This window comes from Mirounga leonina, unplaced genomic scaffold (assembly GCF_011800145.1).
Source record: "Mirounga leonina isolate KUSES-001 unplaced genomic scaffold, KU_Mleo_1.0 Mir_173, whole genome shotgun sequence".
Taxonomy (NCBI): Eukaryota; Metazoa; Chordata; class Mammalia; order Carnivora; family Phocidae; genus Mirounga; species Mirounga leonina.
The window spans coordinates 24330361-24339591 of record NW_023270447.1 but is presented as its reverse complement, the minus strand read 5'-3'; the positions used below and the strand labels follow the sequence as shown (position 1 = coordinate 24339591).

The 9231-nt window shown below is 44.3% G+C and overlaps 1 protein-coding gene across 6 annotated transcripts in view; it reads right to left on the bottom strand.

Annotated features, from left to right (window-relative positions):
* Nucleotides 1-4995, bottom strand: part of SSX2IP (SSX family member 2 interacting protein) — a 42083-nt gene extending 37088 nt beyond the window's left edge. For 5 of the 6 annotated variants that reach the window (XM_035018149.1, XM_035018151.1, XM_035018152.1 and 2 more), the window contains exon 1: nt 4875-4995. The gene's annotated coding sequence lies outside the window, so the exon portion shown is untranslated. Of the gene's footprint in view, nt 1-4628; nt 4697-4874 lie in introns of those variants that run through there. The other variant, XM_035018150.1, reaches the window with a different exon arrangement.
* Nucleotides 4996-9231: the final 4236 nt, after the last annotated feature.

The window sequence follows — 9231 nt, the reverse complement described above, 5'->3', positions numbered from 1 at the left end:
CAGAAAGGAGGAGACAGAACACTATTTTATTGATGGAAGAATCTGAGACTCAGAAAGACTAAGTAACTTGCCCAGTTACAAACCTGGGGGGCAGGAATAAAAGCGCAGCTATTTAATAATATGGAAGATAAGAATAAAAACTAGCTATTTATGATTCCAAAGTCTCACAGATCCTGGCCTTCTCTTGACTCTCAACAAGTATCCCAAGTAAATGATATAAATTCTGTGGGCCCAACTCTTCATTATAAAATAACACAGCTGATGATGGGTTGTATTTATTGATTTCTAGGATGTCTTCTGGAGTTTATATTCTAGATCTTATGTGCAAGGATACTTCTAAAACTTGGATACAGAATAAAAGAATAATGTTAAAGGTGCCAACTTTTAGATAGGAAAGTATAGACAAGCAAATAATCTACTGGCAAAGGACTGACACACTCATGACTGGGATCTTTATAACCTGGACTAACTTTCAGATAAAAAGCATATGCAATGGCTGGTACCCATCTTGGATTATAAGTAGCTACTGGCCACTCGTTAAACTCTATACATGATTTTAAATTCATATATAGTGCTATGATTTCTTTAGAGCAATACTCTTCTAGCAATCTCCTCCCAACTTGATGTTTCCAAAACATTAAGGTTCCATTTTCAGCAGCCCTGGCACAAAAATATTATACCTAACTAGGCAATTAATGGTCAGGGCCTGGGTGATGGACTTAGCCATGACAATGAGAATTGTGAAGGACAGATAAATACTTCAGAAGTTGGACTGACAAACACGATGACTAGTATACAAAAGGGAGGCATTTATTCTCTCACGTAAAAATCAGTCTTTGATACTATACAGAGAACAGAGTCACTTAGATAAAGAGAACAGGGGAGTAAGATGAATAAAATAGGGTTTGGTTAAGTATGTGGTGATAATGAGCTCAGTGTAGAACTTGCTGCGTTTAGAGAAGCCCTCATAAGACATTCAAATAGGGATAAACTCTAGAGCTTGGAGATCAAAAGACATCAGGGCAGAATTAGGAGTGATCAGCATATGTGGTAGTTGAATCTATACAGAAAAAAGAGGCAGCAGAAAGAACCCCAAAGAACATCAACATGCAGCAGGTGAGTGAGGGGGACCTAGATATAGGAGATAAAAACCGGGGGGGGGGAGCCAAGGGAAAAGAAACTATTGGGGGGGGTGATGAACAGCAGCAAATGCCATGAAAGAGTGAGATGGGAACAGAAAAATATGGTGGATTTGGCCATTAGTGACTTTATGACAAAGCTGAACAGTAAAAATGAAAATCAGATTTTAGAAAAGTGATCAGGAAGAAAAGGAGACAATAAATCATGTGCTCACAAAGCTTAGTTTCACAGAATGTGAAAATGGACCTGTTTAAATGTAGAAAGGCTTAGTTTATTAGATGCTCACGTATCCACTAAGACCTCAAAAAAAAAAAAAATCCTGTCCTTGTTATTTCCTATTCACTTATAGCATTTTTATATGAAATAGAAATAATATTAAATACCCGATAAATGTAAGTTATTTTTCCAGGCACCATTCAGGATATTAACATATTTTCTTATTTAATCACAACCCTATGAAGTAGGTATTATTATTCCTAACTTACAAATGAGACTAAGGCACAGAGAAGATAATGTCCAATAGTAACGTGCCCAAGATTGCATAGCTAATAGTAGGATAGTCAAAACCAAAATCTGACTCAGCAGAGTTAGAGGGAGGGAGGGCAATGTGGGAAGCAAGAGTTAACCTGAGAACTGTGAATATTACTGGCTACCTGTAGTTTAATTTCTACTTAAGAACTTCTTTTTAACTTGGGAAAGATAGTTTGTGGCTTTTCTCATCTCACAATCCTACACTGCTGGAACCTGACTTTTTTTTTTAATGGCCCTTAGGACACTTAGATTCTGTACTGCATTATAATTTTGTTATTTCTCTTACCGCACGGCAAGTTGCTTGAAAATGGAGCTGTATCTTAATCTTTGTATCCCTATTCCCCCAATCCTGAAAGTAAAACATGCTCAGTAAAGGTTGGTTGTATGAGTAATCATTTCTGTTTTCCTCAAGTTCCTGGGGGCTTCAATAAAATATTTTTCAAGTATTTAATTGCTGAGTAGGGCTGATGTCTCTCAGAAGCTACTTAGACCATCTATGCTCAGAACATTTTCAGATTATTCAAATTACTGATTTGGTGGAAATACCCTTCTAAAAATCAAATATAATTCCCCCTGGATAATACCATTTAAAGGTTCCCTAGCACTTAGGGTCCAATGTCACAGCCCTGTTCTCTAACCTTATCACTCACACACCCCACCTGGCTCCAACAACCAATCCACCAGGACTTCCTCAATCGTATACTGGGCAGAACCAGACACCATGCACTTACCAGGTGAACTCCTACTCTTCTGTCAAGACACAGCTGAAATTCTCCTTTCTAAAGCCTTCTCATATTTGCAATTTTCATTTTCTATTTTTGCTCTCTCCCTTACTACACTGTTAATTTCCTAAAAACAAACTCCTCAAGGCAACACTCATCTTTTTTCTCTTCAGGCCTGGCAAGGATAAGCTCTGTTAGTGTTTATTAAAGCATAATTCAGCACATCTGCTGGTACTAGGCATACTATTTAATAGACCCACTACCAAAAGTAAAGATTTCAGGTTGTTCTCCATTAGCAATAAAGAATGGTGCACTTCTCTATTCTATCTCATCTCATTAACTTGCGAATTCAAGATTAACATGTACCTTCATTACCAGCTAATCATAATCACCATCACCAAAGACACAAAAAAGGCCATCGGAGGATCAAAACCCTTTATGTCCTGAGCAAATGGTCAAACCAGTAAGACATATTTGCAACTATTGTAAAAAATACCCCCAAAAAAATCACTTGAAAAGCTTTGGAATGCCTCCAATTTAAGGATGGGAAATGAATTAAAATCACACAATTTGGGGGCAGTATCTCTCACCTTTTAATCTGTAGGTGTGTACTACACAGAAGACACTCAAATGTCTACCTTAATAAAAGCCATGTCATATCCACTTTTGTCAAAGAGCAGCTAGGTCAGGTTTTTGGGGAACCCAAGAATATAATCTTTGTGCTGGCCTTCAGGCTTTTGACAAACCATCTGAACAGTGAACGCTGTAGTTTCTCATATAGCGCCTCAGCATGTCTGGAAGGGAATGTGCTTTAACAAGTCTTGTCACAAGGCACAATGTGTTATGAGGAGATCTTCACATTTCATCCTACAATAACAGTCTCTGCAGTTATCTTCGAGCTGCTTCACCCATGTTACTTAATCCTGGGGCTTTTTTATCTTCATTGCACGGATGGGAAAAGGGAAGAAAAGGCCCCCCTGCAAGTCACCAAAACAGCCTTCATTTTAACCATTAGCTGCTAATCCTCTTTTCAAAGAACCATTTTGTTTGAGGAACTTTCACTGACAGCAAGAACAGAGGGTCAAATTGGTCATTAGCTTTTACTTGTTTAGTGTGAATGAATAACCTAAGCTTCCTAGGCCTCTGTGTTATGATAGCTCTAGGAGAGGAGTTTTGATGGATTACTTTTGCTGACTGAATCCAAGTCCCTAAATCTACCTCTAACTTCTTCTAAATTTCAAGATAGCTTGACTTAAAGTTTAACTCTAAAGGCATTTTTTGGTCTCTCTCCAGATCGCTCATCCTTTTCAAATTTTATTCAGTCTCTTAAATGTGTCAAGTCACACCTACCTTTCAGTTCAGGATCAAGGCTACCAAAATTTTCTTCTACCTAAAGAGGAGACCAATCCCTCCTGAGCAACGCAATGTTCCAAGGCATCCATCATTCACAACCAACTCGAGAGACAGACTCTAATCTGTGTCGTTAGGGAAGCCCAACAATCTTAAACTGCAGGTAGCTTCTTACACTTCTGATCCACTCTTGGAGGAGTGCCTCGTCTAATCCTCTCCCCATGATGCTCCCCACCCCCAAAGGGAAAGCTCAATTCTTTCCGATTCAACAAGAACTACATCATCGGCCTTGCAAATGACATTTTGGCAATCACAACTATGGACCTTGAAGTGAGGTAACAACCTAAAGATCCCCACATTACAAGTGCTAAGCACAAATTATTTAGCGGATTCCATTTCCTGGGCCCAAGTGACTTGCAAAATAGGGCGATGAGCACTGGCTCAAAAGCGGGCAGGGAGCTCACAATTCGGTTTACGTTCTTGACTGTAAAATTCTACACCAAAATATTTTCACACTTGCCTGCCTTTTGGAGGATGTAAGCTCTTCCCCTTGACTTTTAACTAGATCTCTTCCCCTGCAGCGGCCACGGGCCACTCGGTAACTCATTCTAAGGACTGCCTTTTGCGGCTCGCCCCAACGAATCCCGAAGCCCGCAAACCCCGCAGCCTCCGCTAGCGACACACCGCAGCCCCAAACTGGCCATGCCTTCCTCCCCCACGTCCCCGCGTCGCTCGTCATCCCACGCCAGGCGCCACCCTCTCTCCATCCCGGAGAAGGTTTTGGGCTCCGCAGTCCGGAGAAGGTTTTGGGCTCCGCGGTCCGGAGCCCTCTCGTGGGCGCAGCGCCGCGACCGCCGGCGGGAGCGGACCCGAGCTGGCACCTACCTCCCACCTCCTCCTCCAGGGACCGCCGGGGTCAAGGCTCCACCGCCTCCTCCAACGGCCCCAACGGCCCCAACGGCCGCGCCGAGCCTCTCGCCGAGAAGCGGGGCGCCGAGCCAGGTGCCGGCGCTCACCTCCGCACCCGCCCTCCGGCTCCCCGCCGGCGCCCGCCCCAGGCCCCGCCGGCGCCCCCGCCCCTCTGCGGGCGAGCGCGTCACAATCCCCGTCGCGGGGGTTAGGGGCTCTCACCGTCACGGCCCCGAGAGCGGCGGAGAGGCACCGCTCGCTGTCCTAGACCGGCTCGCGCAGCCCCGAGGGCCCGCACAGGCGCGGCGGCACGCAGCGCCCCGCGCCCCCGGCCCCGCCTCGGCTCCGGGCTCCCGCCTTCCCCGCCCCCGGCCCGGCTCCGCTCCGCCCCTCGCAGCCACCCCCTGCCTCGACAGGTTCGCAAGGTTCCCACCCCGCCCCCGCGCCGCCAGCGCCGCAGGCCCAGCCTTCTCCCATTGGCTCCGCCAGTTGCTAGGCGATGAACAACCGCGGCCTGCATTGGCCCCCGGAGTCTCCTCCCCCCTCCAAAAAAACCTAGAGAAAAAGAAAACCTCATCTCTAGAGCCGGAGCGGGATGCGGGCGCAGCTGCGGCTGCGGCACCTGTTACGCCCTGTGATTCACCCGGCCGGGCCCTACTCCCCGCCCCCTCCTTGCGCCCGCAGAGCTGGGGCCCCCGGGCTCCGTGGGGGAAGCGGGTCGTGGTTGCTTTAAGGCGCGTGTTCCGAGCTCCAGTGAACCCCAACACCCACCCTAGAAGCAAAAGTGAAGCTCCCAGAAGACCCACGTGCGCTGGCAAAAGTGGAGAAATAAACCAAACAACAGCCGGCACCCAGAATTAGGTCAGGCCCAGGGGAAGGGAGGTCCAAGCGTTGGGAATTGTGGATGCACACAACCCAACCCGGGGAAAGTTAGATGTAAAATTAGGGCAAAGAAACGGACCTGGGCAGAAGACAGAATTACTAACCAATGACACTCATGAACTACAAGTTTATGCAGAAATGCCCCACACCCACTCAGTAAAATATGTGGAGAGAGAATGGACGCCTGTGCTGCACCCGTAGCCGGGGTCAGATCCGCTCCTCCCCTATTCCATGTCAGCCTAAAATTCTCCAGGGAGGAAGAGGGGCCAGAGAAAGGAAAGGGCTCAGATGGTGAAGTCGCAGGCTTAGGAGTTGAGTTATAAACACAAAGATGTGCTTTGATGGATTTTGTTTGTTTTTAGTGAAGTGCATGAATTTACTCAGGGTAGAAACAGGTTTGGTATTTTAAGGAGGCTCCTGAGACACTTTGAAACCTAAATAGGATGTGACAAAAACAAGAAATATTAACACTGAAGAACAAGGGACGGAGTACGGCTCCCACCTCCCCCGCCCCCAGTTTACACGCACAGACCCCCAATCCTGGATGAAATATCGAGATAGAAAATGAGCACGCCATGGTGACAACTTCCGAGTCCAATGAAATCCTCCTCTTTGCTTTTGGCCTAAGCCATCAGGAGGCTGGCTAGATGCTGGTAAGCATAGATGAACGATAGCCAAAGAGGCTGGTAGGGGTCCATCTTCGTAAAGACGCTATGAGCGCAGGGCTAGTGGGGAGGAGGAAACCAAATACTACCAGTGACTACCTAACTCCCTAACCTAGGCTACTGATGGGGGCAGAAGGGAGTTACTCCTGCTCCCAAGAAGGGTTTTGAAATTTCCACTGTCCACCCCTCAAAATTCCACACCCCTTCCCATCTTAGGAAACAACTTAATGTCACCGTTTTTTCTTGACATAACAAGGCTTCATTTTGACCATTTCCCCTGACAATCAAAACGCAGTGCTCGCTCTTCGAAGAGCACTGCCTTTTTGATTGTCAATTCGGTAAGTAGCATCTGGCACACCCTTCTGTGATCTAACCACTAACAGCTGGATTCTAAGAACGTTTGGGTAAGGCTGAGGTGAGCTCTGGAAATTTCAGAACCGCCCCCACCCCCAAGGATGAATCCGATCTGTCTGAAAAAAAAAACAAACAAAAACAAAAAACAAAAAACAGCAGTTTTCAATTTTTTGGTTTCAGGGAACCCTTTCCATTCCTAAAAATGATTGAGGGTCTCAAAGAGCTTTTGTTCATATGGGTTATATCTATTGATATTTACCATAGTAGAAATTAAATTTAAAATGTTTATTTAAAAAATAAAAATTACACCTTAATATAAATGACACATTTTTATGGAAAATAACTATTTTCCTCCAATATAGTAAAGAATGTCATAATTTTAAAAGTTTGTAGATTTCTTTAATGTCTGGTCTAATGGAAGGCAGTTTGATTTTTATATCTGCTGAATTCAATCTGTTGTACTATTTTAGGCCGTCTCCACTATACACTCATATGAGAATGGCAGTAAAAAGGGCAAATAACATTTTAGCATTATAATTAAAATTGGTTTGACTGCACCCTCCCTGAAAGGGTGTTGGCAATGTCCCCCGCCCCAGGGTTCCTAAGATTACACTTTGAGAACCACTGGTCTACACCTGTCTTGATACTCTGTCCCCCTTTGTTGACCACCAGTTTAGGAGCTGAGCATATGACTTAATTCTGGTGAGTACATAATGTGAAGTGGGAGAATATTGGACTTTGGGGGAAGAGTTTTATCCCTGAGAACCCAGAAGTCTTTTCCTTACCTCTTTCCTTGGCCATCCTCCAGTGAGCAAGACATGTTTGGAGCTGTTATGGTACATCCCACAATAGTGAGAGAAGAACAAGAAAAATACAGGAAAAGCAACCCAGAACCCGGACATCACTGAGTGGCTGAATTAACCTGTCCTGGCTCTGCCTATCTCCAGACTGCTCGCATGCTTGTTCACTGATGTATCCCCAGTGCCTAAAACAGTACCTGGTACTTAGTGGTTGGTGCTCAATACTTATTTGGTAAATAAATAACAAAACTTCAAATGAATGTTTTTCATTTCAAAGTAATCACCTTGGCGGGCTGCATAGATGACCTAGTCCATTGATGCTGCTCAAAAGGTATCACATCAGGGTGCCTGGGTGGCTCAGTTGGTTAAGCGACTGCCTTCGGCTCAGGTCATGATCCTGGAGTCCCTGGATCAAGTCCCGCATCGGGCTCCCTGCTCAGCAGGGAGTCTGCTTCTCCCTCTCCTGCTCCTCCCTCTTGTGCTCTCTCTCTCTGACTCTCTCTCTCAAATAAATAAATAAAATCTTTAAAAAAAAAAAAAGGTATCACATCAGTAGGCACTGAATTTGTTGAAAAGAATTCTTTCTTTAAGAATCAACCTGAGTTTTGGAACAATCCAAAAGTTATTGAGAGCCAAATCTGATGAACACTTTCTGGAGCCATGTTAAAAATGCCAAACGTGTGTTTTCCAACTAAGTTACTACATTTGGGGAGATAGAGAAAGGTCAAAAAACAAGATGTGTTTGATATTCTAAAACAGTAAACTGACTCTGAACATACTTTCAAAGAGAAAGAGTTCTAAAAATGTACACCAATAAAAAGTTGCAGGAAAAGCATATATATATATATATATATTTAAAACTATATGCTTGTGTGTATATGTGAATGAATCACTTTCAAACTGTCTGCAGACTTCTTGCCCCTACTACATTAGAGTCTTTCAAAAATGAAAATCAGCTCCTTTCTGCCCCCCACCCCAATTAAGAACCTTTAATGGCCTCTCATTGTACTTAGCATGAAATTAAACTTCATAGCCAATCGTACACACATGATCTGTCCCCCATCCCCCTCTTGGAAATCTCACTTTGGCCCATAAATGGCCAGAGCCATAGAAGTCCCCTTCTTGGTCCTCTGGCCCCTTTGAACCTGCCATTCAGTCTGCCTAGAAGGTTCTTCCCACAAAGGTTTAAACTCTGATTCTTTTTCATCATTCAGACCCCAGTGTCATATATAAAGTAAGCTTTCCAGGCTTTGTTCTATTTGTTGACCTGTTTCCTTGCTTACGGTCTGTCTCCTCCCACAAGCATGCAAACCCCACGAAGACAGTGACTTTGGTAGTGCTTGTCTCTGCAGCCCCAGCCCCTCCGTGCCTGCACTGGAGGGTTGCCAACCAAACTATTAATTGTGAGACTGGGAGGGAGGTAGATAGGAGGGAAGGAACATCTGCTTCACATTTCATTAGCTTCTGTTATACATGAGATTTTTACAAGTATGACTTCCTGTAATTTTAAAATATTTTCCTTCTGCTGAAATAAATAGGCTCTGACTTTAGTATATGTATTAAGTTAATAATCCACTCCCTAGTTACTCATATGTGTGCCTTAGAAACCAGTGTTTCACATACCACAGCAAACATTTAGGTCATGCAGCTTCTCCTAATGTGTATATTCAAATCTGGATAGTAATGGACCAACTTAGAAAGGCTTTCTGTAGCAATTCATACCATCTGGATTATTTCAATAACCACAACAATTTCTGGACCTAGAGGAGAATATTTCTTGTCAGAGCCTGTATGCTCTAACAGATGAGAAGATGGGCTGAGTCACTTCTCCTTAATGGCAACACTTTTATTAATTCTGCTGTTCTGGCCAGGACTACC